A 15,160-nucleotide genomic window follows, 5' to 3' on the forward strand; every position below is an offset into this window, starting at 1 on the left:
TTCTGAGACAAACTGATTTTTGCACATATGCGTTCCACATAAGAACAGGCTAACCAAATTGTTTAACAATTTGGTTAGCCTGTTCTTATGTGGAACGCATTTGTGCAAAAATTGTTAAACAATTTGGTTAGCTTATAGTCTAAAATTCCTCCCCAAATTCCTATAGACCCATCACAAGATTTCAGCACGTTGTGATAAAATACAGATGACGACTGCTTCACATGACATTTCCTTTCACAGAGAAATAGATGCTCTAAGCAGCTGCAGACCCACACAACAAAAACTGGAGACTGTGAGATTTTACTTTCAACAAAAACAAGGCCCGCAAACCCAAGACACACATCCAGCAGTGGGCACAAGTGTTTGTTTTGTTGCTAAGCCAATGAGCATGTATGATATTGTGCACATGACTTCCTATGTGGAGCTAAGCACTACCATTAGATGTTCCAAAGTATGACTAGATTTTCAAAGCTCTTGAACAACTTTAAAACAATGGAAACCAGATGGCGTGTTCTCTGAGCACCTTAGCAGCCCAATCCAGAAGTGGGGCCGAATCCTCCTCTGGATGCTGTGCAGGCTCACACTGGCAGAAGTGCTGTCCCTGTGGCACTTATGCTGACACCCAGCTGCTACGGAGCCCTGGGACATGCAGCTACTGCACTTAGCTGTCCACCGGTGCTTCCCCACCACCCTGAGCTGCTTTGGCATGGCAGCAGGGGTGTAACGAGGCAAACTGGAGCCCTGGGCAAAACCTGAGTTGGATGCCCTCCCCCCCATGGGTGGCCACCCCACCACGACCAAAAACTTGGTTTTGCACCAGGTCATTGATTGTCTGCAGGGGCAAAAGGTTCCTGCAGGGGGTGCATTTTTGGACATATCAGCACCAAAATCTCAGCGTTTCATCAGGAGACTGCCCTAATGATACCCCCCAGGTTTGGTGCAGTTTGGTTCAGGGAAGCCAAAGTTATGGACCCTCAAAGGTGTAGCCCCCATCTCCTATTAGCTCCATTGGAAACAATGGGGGATGGGGGCACCACTTTTCGGAGTCCATAATTTTGGACTCCCGGAACCAAACTGCACCAAACTTGGAGGGTAGCATAAGGACAGTCTCCTGATGATGCGCTGAAATTTTGGTGCTGCTAGCCTAAAAACTGCGCCCCCTGCAGGCCAAAAACGGAAAACCACTAAAAATACCCAAAACCGAACCCTGCATTTTGGTGCCCCCCACAAGGTGATGCCCTGGGCAGCTGCCCACCTTGCCCAATGGGCATTATGCCCCTGCATGGCAGGAGTGTTCCTGGGGGTAGAGCCAACTTTAGTCATCTTCCACTGCTGGTTTAACCCCCTTGCGTGATTTTTGTGGCATATCTCCGCTTCCCTCTATAAGGAAGTTAAAGGTAAGATTTTTAAAAAAACGTTTGGGTTTCCTGCACTGTGGGAAAGCCCTTTGGAGCAGGCAGGGCAGGGCTGGAGTCGCACTGTCACCACCAGCATGACAGCAACAGATTGGACTGTAAATAACCTTGGTAGATTATTCCAGTAAGTTAAATCTACCTACATGTCCTGTTCCTTTAAGCTAATGGTCTTACAACGGCACTGGTGGTATTGCACTAAGACTCAGGTTACCAACCTCCAGGAGAGGCCTGGAGACATCAATAAATGACAGCTGGTCTACATGGATCAGTTCCCCTGGAGAAAATGGCAACTTCAGAGTACAAAGTCCATGGGAGTGCCATGGCATCCACAGACACCTTTCCTGGTATCTGCCAAGTATTATTCAAAAGTGGGTGGGACCAGGGGGGTGCTTTTGCCCAGCAAGGCTTCTGAATGACCACTGGAGATTTAATTGGCTTTGCAGATTTTTTAAAAATGTTGCTTAGACAACTTCTGTCACCAAAACACAAGGATCTTTACTGTTTAAGTAATCTGCAGCAGCTATTTTTGTGGCTGGCTAGGCCTCATGCAGCAGCCATTTTGTTAGTGTGCCCACCTTCCAATTTCAGAATTTCAAAGGTACCTACTGGCTAAAAAGGGTGTGGGATCCCTGCCACAAGTTCTAGTGAAATCCCTCTCTAAATTCCCTCATCCACAGACAGGGCTGGAGAGAGGGGGAACTGAGCCTGGGGCACATGTGCGCCCTGAGCCCCTGCCACGCCCCTGCACACTCCAGAACGCTCCCAACCCAACGCACGCCCCAGTGCATCACGCCCCCCCCCCCCCCCCCGGGGCGCTATGTGACTGTCCACAGGCTTTGCCCACAAATCTCAAAGAATTTCCCAGGTGGAGTCAGCAACTTAATTGGAACTGGGATTCAGCTGCTGAAACATAAATACAGCAACAGCTGACATTACCTTTTATCATTCATGAAATACAAAGGTTGTGAGCCATGTCATCAGCTCCACTCATGAGCTGCCTTGCCTCTCCCTGCTATAAAACCAATAAACCATGCTATCTGTTGGCTGATAGTAACAGCTACTGGAGCATATTATTATCCAAATCCATAGACCTATCAAAACAAGTGCTCTATAAAACATGATAAACTTATCTGATGAGATATCTTGAAACGGTAAACTAGGAAGTTGGCTGATTTTATTGACTTTATTCTTTCAGTCTTGCAGTTTCTTGTTTTACATACAATAACAAGGAAAGGAGAATCACTACAAAATATGGCTTTTTAAACTCCCTTCTGTGGCCATTTTTCTGTTTATTTTTTTGATTGAAGAAGAAGTGTTTGGATTTATATCCCCCCTTTCTCTCCTGTAGGAGACTAAAAGGGGCTTACAATCTTTTTGCCCTTCCCCCTCACAACAAACACCCTGTGAGGTGGGTGGGGCTGTGGAAAAGCTGTGACTAGCCCAAGGTCGCCCAGCTGGCATTTGTGGGAGTGTACAGGCTAATTTGAATTCCCCAGATAAGCCTCCACAGCTCAAGCGGCAGAGCAGGGAATCAAACCTGGTTCCTCCAGATTAGAATGCATCTGCTCTTAACCACTACGCCACTACTGCGCCACTACGCCACTGAAGAGTATAATCTTCATTCAAGCAGGGTACACTTGCCACCAAGCAAAGAATTACCATGCTGAAGTGGTAACAGCTAAACTTACCTTCTAAAGATCAGCAGGATTTTAGATCTGTACAATGTAGGAAATAATTTCCTTTTCATAGCATCTGAAGAAGCAAGCTGTGACTCACAAAAGCACATGATGGAATAAATGTGGTTAGTCTTGAAGGTGCTGCTGGATGCTGATCTTTCTGGGTGGTCCCCAGCCCCGACCACTCCAAACTGATGACATTTGGAGAAATAAAGCCAGAAAGTTGGATATTAGATAGCCATTTTCTCCAGAGGAACTAAACCACAGGCTTTCCCCTCCCCATTAATGGGGGGGGGCATTTTTCTCACCACTATCACAAAAGCCTATGGTTGCTTTAAAATTAATTTCCAGGTAAGTGGCAGCCAGGAGGAGACTGGGAGCAGGGACATGCCAGGAAAAGAGCACCCCCATGGCCGTTCCCCCGCCCCAGTCTCCCCCTGCCTGCAGCACAGATCACCTAAAAGTTAATTAAGCTTAATTTTAAAACTACAGGGGTTTTTTTGTGGCAGCCGGGATGTGAAGGCAGAGGGCAGCAGCCAGGGTGCCCCAATGCAACTGCCCTTGCCCCACTCTCATTAAGCCCCTGATCAAAGGGGACAGATCTCTGTCACCTGGAGTTCAGTTGTAATTCTGAGCAATCTCCACGTGCCTCCTGGAGGTCAGTAATCACCAACATTCTGCACTTAGTGGCTTAACCAGCTGAATGGCAGCCTGTATTTCACAAATTCGTTCAACAAAACTCAATAAACTCAATATAACAGGAACTTATGTCTATATTTTCTTGTTTCCAACTCATATGTTTCAATGCAATCTCCACTCACATGCTTAATCATATACAATTATAAATACAACATTTTACTAAATATGACTTTAATACAGAAAATGGTCACACAAGACTCAAACACATGTAATCTTGTATTTCACAATAAGGTACCTGGCTAGTCAACCCCCAGGTTGTGTCTGACGTCATGGAGAAGATATGATGGTTGCCAGGGGAGAGAAAAATATAGTGTGTGGAGGGAGATAGAGAAAGTGAGGTGGTACCTCCCAAGTTTTTGAAGGTTCACAACCACGGAAATCGCCCTGACCCAGTGGCCACCATCACAGAACTGGGCCACAGTTTTCCTAGATAGAGGCTGCCAGGGAAGGAATAAGTGGGCAAGCTTAAGATAGAGAACCACTATAAAGGTAGGTTGGCTGTTAAGGAGGATTGCCAACTGTAGGTTGGGAAATTACTAGAGATCAGGGGATGATGCTTGGGGAGGGTAGAGTTTGGAGAGGAGAGGGATTCAGAGAGGTATAATGCCACAAAATAACTACTTCCTCCAGAAGAACAAGGGTTATTCACCACCTCATGGAGGCTGGAGATCACCCAGAATTACAGCTGCTCTCCAAATGACAGCAATCCTGGAGAAAATGGCAGCTTTCAAAGTGGACTTTATAGCACTATATCCTGCTAAAGTGGCTTTCCTCCCCAAACCTCATCCTCCAAAGGCTTCATCCCCAGATCTTCAGAAATTTCCCAACCTGGAGCTGGCAATTCTAAGGTGGAGCTGATCTCTGTAGCTGGGATATGTTATAATTCAAGGTGATCTCTCCAGGCCCCACCTGGATGTTGGTAACAGAAAGAGAGATACAAGCAGGAAAAAGTGAGAGGATAAGGGGGTTTTCAGGAAAGGAAAACAGGAAATAGTGGGGGAGGGAAAATGACATGCCTCCCACAAGTCCTTGTGGGTTGCCACTTGCTTATGTACTAATAGGTAAGTTAGCCAAATCTGAGAATACAAAAATTCACCACTGACATTGTGAACAGATCTTTCCACAAATCTGAAAAGGGCCCAGATTTGCAGAAAACTGTGAAATTAAAAACAACAACATGGGATTTTTAAAAAACTGAACATGATAATAGGAGGGGCCTCATTCGGGTACAATGCATCCATTTTCTCCAGGGGAACTGATCTCTGTAGTCTGAAGATGAGCTGAATTCCAGGGGATCCCTAGGTCCAATCTAGAGATTAACATCTCTAAAAGAAGGATACTGCTGGTTGACTTTGTAAGTCTATTTGTATGCAAGCAACTCGCGCTGACTTCTAATTCTCCGTTCTTTTGCACGGACACAGTTAGCGCAAACGGCTCTCTCCTTTTCCTTTTCGCTCTCAAGCCCTCCGCCTGGTTTCTGGGCATCTCAGCCTAAGTTCTTGCGAAGGCAGTTGCCTATCCCGGTAACCGCTGAATCAGACCGTGGCTCAACCAGCCAGCAGCCACGAACAGCGGGCCCAACCTGGCCACATGCGACAGCCGCCAGCACACTCCACAGGCTTTGCACGCCGGCCACGAGTCAGGTCGCCCGGGGATTCTGTGCCCCGGCGCCTTCTGGGTCTTGTAGTGCGGTGGTTCCTCTGGTGCCAGGAGCTCGTACTGCATCTCGAACTACCCATCCCAACAGCTCCTGCGCAAGGGCTGCCCTAGCAGTAAGCAAGCAAGCTTTGGGGAAGGTAGCGAGGCGTAGGGAGAGGCGCTGCCAGTGTTGGACGCGCACGAGCCGCTGCTTGGTTGCGAGGCGGAGGCCGACACAAGGGTAAGAGCCGCGCGTGCAGGGATGAGGACCGGACCGTTCGTCTTTTACACGCGTGCCCCGGAGCATGCCTGAACTGTCCCTAAGTACAGTAATGGAGCAGAACGGCACCGGGTCTCTCAAAATTATGTTTGCTTTGAAAGGCACAGGCGCCAGGACGGGAGAAAAAGATAGCAACCCCCAGTTGCAGGGGAGCGGGAGGATTTTCTTGATGCGTTCATCTCTTCAAAGCATGGCTTACCTGGAATTCCTCTTTCCCTCCCTGTGCTTTAAAATTCTGTCTTCCTTCTAAGAGCTTGAACTGGTGCAGGTAGAGCTGTTCTCCATTTTATATGCACCACTACCCTGTGAGGTAGGTTAGGCTTAGAGAGGGTATATCGCCCGAGGTCTCCTGGCAAATTTCATGACTGGGGATTTGAACCTAGCTCTCCCATCACGCTAATTCTTGACCTGGCTCACGAGAAGAAGTGTCTTCTAATCTGGCAGCGAGTTTGAGTTGGTCAGGATGAGTGTCAGAGTACTCCATAGGTGTCCAAAGGTGTCCCGTAGTTTGCACAAGTCAAAGGCAGGCCATAACATTGGGGTTGACAATGACGTTATCTGAAAGTGCCACGCCAGGCTATATTTTTTTTCTCTATGTTAACTGTTGCTTTTCCAGTCAGACTCTTTCCTAGAAGTTGCAGGAAACACATTGTGTGCCTCTTTGACCTTGTGTACACAGAGAGGCTTTTTCAAACCTGCGTGGAGGTCCCTTAGGATCCTTGCCTCATCCCTTCTGTCTGGGACACCAGCTCTCCCCCCCCCCCCGCTCTATCTCTTATTTTGTTTAATGTCCAATATTGCTTTCTGCACTTCCTCTTCTAAACCTCACCTGACTTATTCATCCTGCTTTTGTGTTGCTTCTCTGTTTACATTTCATAAGGAGGAGCGTAAGACAGACAAGTGTAGTCAGAATTCAGAGAAAACAAGCTAAGTTTTTTGATCCCTGATTTTTATGAAGGGGAGGGGTCTGCATTCAGGAGGACCCCTGTCTGGGGACACCATCCCATGGCTGTGGACAAACTTAAGTGCAGGGTGAACAAAAATTCTCTATCAATGGAGAAACTCATTAATCATCTGCTTTGGGGACCTTTCTGTTTTCTTCTAATCACCTTTCCTAGCTCACTTTTTCCAACAAGGTTGCTCTTGCTGTTGGATTTGTTTAAAACTTTGCATTGGGATTTTGGGGTAAAGTTCACAAGGTTTAAAGTTTTTTTAAACGAATGATAACAAAAAGGGGAAAAATATTTGCTGCCTCCTTCAATTGTGATAATGTGGCAAAGTAATACTTTAAAAAATGTTTTCTTTGGCAAATGGAGAAACCTGGTATGTATTTCTGATATCCTGCTTGTTTTATACTGGCCTTTGTCCAAGGTCTCAGGGCTTGCACACACTTTGTGAAGCAATTGCATTTTGGGGATTGCACAAAAATCTTTCGATGATCAGAATCGCTTTGGTGATGCAAGATGAAAGCGTGTGCAGATGCCAGGAGAATGTTTGCTGGACAGTTCTCTGTAGTTAAGGAGAGTCAGTTGAGCAAGTAATTAATTCACAAATGCCTGCTTGCAACATGCGGATGTTCCAGCCAAAAGCTCTCGCTCCAGAGGAGTAAAAACCTAGAGCACCTTTTATATGAGGAAAGGCTGTGTTTGGGGCTTTTCTATTTAGAGAAACAATGACTGGGCGGGCACAGGACAAGTATCATAATACAAGTGGTGTGTGAGATGGAGAAATAATTTTTTCTGCCTGTCCCATCACTCGAGGGAATCTGATTCAGGATGGACAAAAGGAAATAATTACATTGTAGAATTCACCAGGACAGCACACAGTGATGATCATGAGTATAGATGGCTTTGGAATAGTATTAGACAGATTCATGAAGATTCAGGTCCATCAAAGGCTACTTCTTAGTCATTCGGACTAGCAGTTTGTGTTGAGGTTCACTTTTAAATCACTGATATTGACTGATAATACACTTCACAACCTGGCACCTCTCCCAAGATTTACAACTGCATAACTTCCTTCGCTCCCATCAATCTCTAAAGAAATTTAGTTTCTTTAATAAACAACATCCAAGTTGAGCAGGTTAAACGCTTTAAGTACCTTGGCCTTTTATTTTCTTATACCCTATAATGGATATTCCATAGGAATGTTGTACTCTTGGCTACATCTAATACTATTTCTGTGCTTGCATGTGTGTTTTTTATAGTCACAGTCATTCCTTATTCCTCCAGCTCTTAAGATCTTTAATGTTAAAGTTGACTCACAGATGCTTTGTGGAAGTCACTCAATAATAGTGCTTAACTAGTGGACCCCGCATGATTCAAGCATCAAACGAGCAGAGGTAGGGCAGATAAACATCAGAGTGGAGAGTGTGGCAGCGGAGTAGGAGGTCCGTGTGCCATACAAGTCTAAAATGTCTCTGCGGTTCCTGGCACCTTATTGTTATCCTGTTGAAGTGTGGAGGGAGGGCCAGGAGGGACTTCGGGAAGCTGAGAGATGGGGGAATAATCATGTGATGCATGATCTCCATCACAGCTAAATCGATGGGAGAGAAAGCGTAAGCATCTGGGAGCACAAGCTCCACTACTTCAGGAACGGCAACCCGTGCATCCTCATGCCCGGTGAATTGAGCCAGAGCAGTTGTGGTAAAATGACTCGCTAGAGGGGGGATGAGAAGGTGAGGGGTGCGGAGTAAGACCAAGCAAGACATCAGATCCATTAAGCCGTCCCATGATTCTACCAGTGCTGCTGGGTCCAACAGTTGCATTACACTAATCCTCCTCCTTACACTACAGTACAAGAAGAGGGGGCCAGCATAAAGAAATGAATTGCAGGGCGCTTGTCTCATCCGCCGCCTGGTCAAACTGAATGGCTGCTTGTGTAACATTAGAACTTGGCTGCGGGGTAGGGAAGTGAGGGGCCTACTTACACAGCGTTACGGGCAGCTCCATTGGGAAGACAGCATTGAGGCAGAAACAGGATCAGATATGGGAGCGCCTGTAATTAGAAACCAATGTGCAGAGGCAGCCACAATAGCACTCAACCATCCTCGGCAGCCAGCTCCAGAGGGCTGACCACCAAATAAGGTAACAGCATCATACTTCAGATTAGATACAACTGCACATCCCACTTGCCTAGCTAATGAGATCAACTGGAATCATCAGAAGATTCAAACAGCACATATTATGTGCCATTCATGCAACCTTGAGGTGGTGTAACAATGGCACAAGTGATAATCAGTGTGAGCTACGGTGTCTGGGGTAGAAGCAGCCAGTTCCTGCTGCTTTCGAGGCCAGGAAAAATTGAGGCGGGCGGAGGATGGGGGGTGATGGAACTTGAGGAGCACAGGCCAGCCGGTAATAGTCTTGATGTTGCCAGGAAACAGAATCCAGGGGCTTTCACAGTCGAAATCGAGACAGGCTCACTCGAGAGGCGACAGCGTCAGATTCCGTAGGATGAAAGGCAGAAGCGGGAGCTGGCCCAATCCGGAGCTCCTGGGAGAGTGGAGCCTGGAGTAGCAGAGAGTCCCGGCAAGACAAACTGAAGTGGAGGCCAGCAATAGCAATGCTAACACCTTTAAATTTAGGGGCATGCAATAGAAATTCAAACAATAAAAACATGGCTAAAGCGATTACATAAGGCTGGATGGCGATGCAGGAAGAGGAGGCAACCGATGATTGCATAATTGTCCAATGCATGAAAACTTGCTGTTTTGACTGCACTAAGGCTGCACAAGCAGATGGCTGGTTAGAGTCCCATGGATTTCTCCTGAAGCGTAGGAGAACCACTGATAGTCTTTAGCCTTGCGGAAGTCCAAGTGATTCTGCCTGAGCAAAGGTTGTGAAAAGTGTGTTCCAACAATAATTCAAGTGACTGAAGGCAGTGGAGAGTTCAAGGGTTATATCAGGGATGTTCCAGCTGTAGGTTCAAATTCCAGCCGGGGAAATGGAGTAGAGGGAGGAGAAAGGATGGTGGTTTGCCGATGAAAAGATCCTGCAGGGGTGACGGTGCCTCTACGATTGAGAGAGATGGTGTATGGTAACTGCTGATGGCAAATCGTGGTAGCATAAGAGCTGCAGCAGGATTCTTGGGCGTCTAGGAATTGGCTGCTGCAGTCTCGGGTTAAAGCGAGGATCTTCACAGGATCTTGAGATTAGTTCGATGCTTTAAATTAAATACTAGGGCCAGAGGGACACTTTCAGAGAGGGCACAAATTCCATCTTCCCAATGAGTGTGACTAGGCTTAAATCTGTATCATTCCCCTCTGAAACAGGAAGGTGAGACATGAGAATAGGACTCATAGGGACCCCTCATAGAGAGGACTGAAAGCACTTACACTTGGGATTATGAGAGGCAGGTCCTATGCTGGGTTGGGAATCAGAGCTGGTGATGTGGAGACTTATGAGAGGAGGGTCTGACTGCCTAATAAGTGTCCTTTCTAGAGTGAGTATTTCTTGTCAGGCGAACGTTCAGATGGTGAAGTGGTGAAAGTGCTTTTGAAACTTGTTTGTTATGTGTGGCCCTAAGCAATGGAGGGAGCTACCTCCCCTTTCCTTTAGTTGTCAGCTCAAAATTTACTGAAATTTAAATTTTGCTCTCCTCAACAATTGCTTTTGGTGTATTGTAAGGAATTCATTGTGTGATTCCCAGTGGTGCAAGAACTGGAGACATGGCAGCCGGAGGGAATATCTTGAGGCTAGTTGATAGATTCCCTAGGAGGCTGTGGTTGTATACAGAGAGTACTGAATAAATTGATTAGATTTCATTTAACTCAGGCGTTGAGCATTACCCAGTAGAGGTATCTATAGTTACATGTAGGTACTCCAGGGGCTAGAGACAGAGGACCAAAGGGTCACGTCAAGTACCTAAGTCATTTACTTAGGAGGCTACTCAGGTTTGCTTGAGGTGTGAATGAGAGACAAAAGTGAGCACACAAGATTTAAGTGGTTGTATTACAGAACAGAGGGATGTACAGGATCAGACGTGCACACCTTCCCTGGTAGGAAAATAAAATTATTGAGAAGCTGGAAGGGAATTAGGAGGGTGGAGAGATGTGGGTAGCGTTGTCCTGGCATGGTTCCCTTCAGGGAGGCCTGGGAAGGCTAATGTGGCTACTTATATGACCTCTGTAAAAATACTGAGAAGTTCTACTAAGATGCCTAATGGGTTCATGTCATGGGGAAAAGAACTCACTAAAGGGTTTTAGGAGGAAATCAATTAGGAGACATTGGCTCACAGATGATACAGGCGTCATAATACGTATTGAGATAAAATTGAGGTTGAAGAAGTTGAGGAAAATCCCTAGAAAGAGCCAGAATGGCCTTGGCAGGGGGTCGCTCGTTGAGAAAGCGGAGGCTTAGGAGTAAATATGCTTGGAATGTATTATTTTGGTGAGAATACATCTTGACTAACTACTGTCAGCCCAAAGAATTGAAGCAGGTAGGTAGGCAACTAAAGGCAGAGCAGGACAGGGGCAGAGTGGAAGAGAAGTGAGAAGCTGAGGAGTCCTAGAGGAGGGCAGAGGTCTCTGAGAATTTTCTAGGAGCCAGCAGCTAGGAGAGTAGGAAAGCGTTCAAAGATGCTGAAATTCATTTCTATTGCAGAGGCATAGCAGATTTTTAGAAGTCCATCCCCACCAAACTAGAATAGCTAAGCAGTTGAGGAATCTCAAATAAAAAACTAGCCCAGGAGTGAAGAAGGCCCTGGGCATGGGCAGAATGAAACCATTAAATAAGAAGGTTTAATGGCGGCAGGCGTGTGTGTCCTATTACTCCCAGTTTGGGAGAGTGACAAGAAGGGAAGAGGAGAAGTTGATCAGCAAAGGGGACCAGTCCACCTATGTGAGGCCTAGAGACCTCCTACCACCTTGCAAGAAAATGCTAGCCCTTTTGGTGGTGGAATCCTGTCCTAGATTTTTCACTTGAGAGGCTTGCTTGAAAACAGGAGCTGACTCCAAAATTATTGAGACAAAAGACAGTTAAATTTGAGGGTTTCGAGCTTGGCTGCTACAACTGGGAAAGCATGGTAATCTGGGATTTGTATCTCTGGTACTGTTAGGTAAGGAGTAGAGGAGGTTGTACTCACCAAAACCTTCGTTCTTCTGCACCTTTTAGGGAGAAGCATATATAGGAGCCTGACTATTTTAAATGCAGAAGCCAGCAAAGCATTCCCACTATACAGAGAGATAGTCAGTTAGGCTACTAGGGACATCATCAACATGGATGACTGTATCCAGCCCCAGTGTGAAAGCAGAACTAGAAGCGTGATAAGGCAGAAGAACTGACACAAAAGGTGGGGCTGTTGAAGAGCATTCCTGGGGCAAGACTTTCCATTTAGTATCTAGCGTGGAAGCTGATGATGATCTTTTAGAAGGCACGTGAGAAATATACTTTTCCCGGTCTTAGGAGAGGGAAAATACAAAAGAAACAATCACTAGAGTGTAAGGACCTGAAGTGATCCGAGATGAAGTTGTGGAGGATTTAGGTAAAACAAGTGAAAGAAGACCCATATAGGCTGGATACAGGCATTACTGCTCACAGATCCTGTAATCATGCATCGACCCCTCTTCCTTTTATTACAAAAGACAGTGTTATGTTTGTGGGGTTGAGAAGTCTCAATGTGGCCCAGCTGACAACTGCTCCTCCAAAACTGGTGCATGGCAGTCCAATTTCTCTGGGAGGCGTGACCACTGTTCTGCTACTGGGAATCTCCCAAACCCCAAGGTCCCATGTGAGGGAGGGCAGTGAGGCTGAGGAGCTTACTAGTCTCAAGAACTCTCCCATGGCAATAGGAAGTAATTTTGCATGGAAACTTCTAGGGGGGAAGCTTCGGTGTGCTTCCTCCTCCTAGGAGTGCCCACAGAGGCTATGCCCAACCCTGACACTGAATCCCAGGCAACTTCAGTCACTTAAAAGCTAAATATGCAGGAAGCTCCCCTAGGGTTCACCTAGAACTCCCAGGCTGTGTGGAGTGGAAGCGTGAAGGATGCTCTTTCAGGCAGGAACCCATGAAACTTGCCTGTCAGAGGCCGTTCCTGCAGGATGCCACTTCCATTACAGGGGTCTCTGCATGAAAAGGACTCCGAGGGCAGCGAGGAATGGTACTTGCCCTGGCAGGATAGTTCTTTGTTTTAAGGGTGGAGGAGCTGGGGGCGGGGCTTTCCTGAGGTCTTTTTTCCCTCGGAAATTAGATTTGTAGGCCCCTGACAGTCTGATGCTACGGAAGTGTCTGGACTAGTGCTTATTGAAGCATCTGCCTGGGGGCGTTTCCCTAACAATGGAGAGGGCAGCCTTGGTCAGGAGATTAAACTAGTGAAGGACTGATATCTCCTTAGCCTGCTTATAACCAGACCCAGATTCAGGGGTGCCTTCAGACTGCGCTTTCTTGACACTCAGCAGGAAGTTCTCCTTGGCAAAAGGCAGCAAAGGAGTTAGCCCTAGAGCCTCCCTCCGTTATCAACCTACCTCTTGAAACTTCCTGGAGCTACTCCTGGCTTCATATAGGAGTTCTTAGAGGTTTGCCTGATAGGCGGGAGCTCAGTGTGGAGCTGGCAGGAGTGGGGACCCTGACCAAGCATGGCAGCAGCAGCGCCTCCAGAAGCGACTGTAGGTGGCTTCAGGCGGACAATCTGATTGTTGGGATTGCTGAAGCGTGAGCTTAAGCGCGTGGGCGATTAGCGCCGCCCGGTGATTGCCCGCAAGGCATTGCTACTGCGGCGTTTCAGCTTTCCAGATCTGGTATTGCGGGCTCGGTATCACGGAAAATTAGATGCTGATCGGGACCATTGGGTGACTCTGCGACTGCCTCAACATGCTATCACATAGGGCTTTAGGCGACTCTGCGTCCGCTTCCGGTGAAGTTCTTCTGGCTGAAGGGCGTTTTCGACGAGCGCGGTATATCCTCACCCGAGGGTATCATAATGAAAGTGGGCGGGCTGAAGCGCGAGGATCTCGAAGGCGCTCTTCCGTCGGGATGCTCTTCACTTTGAATCGATGGGCGATCGTTGGTTTGGAAGGAAACCGCCATCAGCTGGCGGTTGGTAGCCGACGAAGGAAGCGGGCAGATGGGGCCAGAGACAATCCCGTTGAATGAAAAGTGCAGGTTGAAGTGAAGGTGAAAGATCGAGAATGACCTCGCCGAAAGAGCCATAGGTCACTGGGCTGATGGCGACAAAGCTTATTGTCTCCACGTCAAACTGCGCGACATCGGCGCGAGGGCTCTATCGCGAAAAGTCGCCGATGGCACCGGTCCGCCGGAATTGTTATCCCCTCTGGGTACCCTGGACGCAGGCTTCCGAAATCTCCTCAACGAACTGGCAGCTCCCTTCTCTTTCTGGGGACCCTGCGCATTTAATTCGCGCAACACCGAAGTTAGATCGCGCGGTAGCGTCATAGCCTGGCGCTATATGGTGTTCAATGAGAATACAGGGCGTGTTCCTGGAATCGCGATCCAGAAAGGACAGAAATCACCGAAAGCAATTGAAATTCGGATGCGCTGATCAGCGGACTTGTTATCGGCGTGAAAGTGAGCAGGGTGGAGGTTCGAGGATTCCCGAGGTTTTCGCACCAAACATGAGCCACTCCACGCGGTCAGCGTAAGAACGAGACGAGACGCGGAGATAACATCTGGTGGAGATCGCCAGCAGCGGGAGACCGGAGGTCCGTGTTCCTAGCGAAGTCTCCCGCCTGCCGGTTCCTGGCACCTTATTGTTATCCTATTGGGGGCGTGTGGGAGTGGGAGGACCGGGGAGTTCCGGGAGAGCGGGAGGTCGGGAGATCATCATGTGATGCATGATCTCACCTGGCTACGTGCGGAGAGGAGCGTAAGCGTCTGAGCCTAATCCTCACCTGGGGGCAAGACCATTGTCCCTGCGCCCGGTGATTGAGCCAGGCAGTTCATGACCCGTGACTCATGGGGGGATGAGGAGTGGGGGTGCGGTGCGACCAGCAAGGCCGTAGGTCCATTGGCGTCCCAACGTTCTACCACGGTGCTGCTGGGTCAGCAGTGCATTACTACAAATATGGATTCAGGTAGTTAATTACTTCTAGAATTCTCTTCAATCCAAATTCTTTCATAAAATAACAGGACTGCCCAATTGTGTGCCCTTTGCAGCCCTTTGTTTGGTGTTAGGCCAGAGCTCCTTGAAATTAAATGCTTGGCTCAGGACCTTTAAATTTTGGCTACATAGTCATTATTTCACAGATAACAGTTCCCTGGTAGGGGTGCTGTGTGGTTTCCGGGCTGTATGGCCAGGTTCTAGCAGCATTCTCTCCTGACGTTTCGCCTGAATCTGTGGCTGGCATCTTCAGAGGATCCGCTGAAGATGCCAGCCACAGATGCAGGCGAAATGTCAGGAGAGAATGCTGCTAGAACACGGCCATACAGCCCGGAAACCACACAGCACCCCAGTGATTCCGGCCGTGAAAGCCTTCGACAGTACAGTTCCCTGGTTC

General features: G+C 47.7%; 1 protein-coding gene across 1 annotated transcript in view; it reads left to right on the plus strand.

The window, feature by feature from the left end:
- Positions 1–5,555: 5,555 nt before the first annotated feature.
- SLC26A5 (solute carrier family 26 member 5) overlaps positions 5,556–15,160 on the plus strand; it is a 41,546-nt gene continuing 31,941 nt past the window's right edge. The window contains exon 1 of the mRNA XM_048502030.1: positions 5,556–5,669. The gene's annotated coding sequence lies outside the window, so the exon portion shown is untranslated. The remainder of the gene's footprint in view (positions 5,670–15,160) is intronic.

This window comes from Sphaerodactylus townsendi, linkage group LG06, assembly GCF_021028975.2.
Source record: "Sphaerodactylus townsendi isolate TG3544 linkage group LG06, MPM_Stown_v2.3, whole genome shotgun sequence".
Classification (NCBI taxonomy): domain Eukaryota; kingdom Metazoa; phylum Chordata; class Lepidosauria; order Squamata; family Sphaerodactylidae; genus Sphaerodactylus; species Sphaerodactylus townsendi.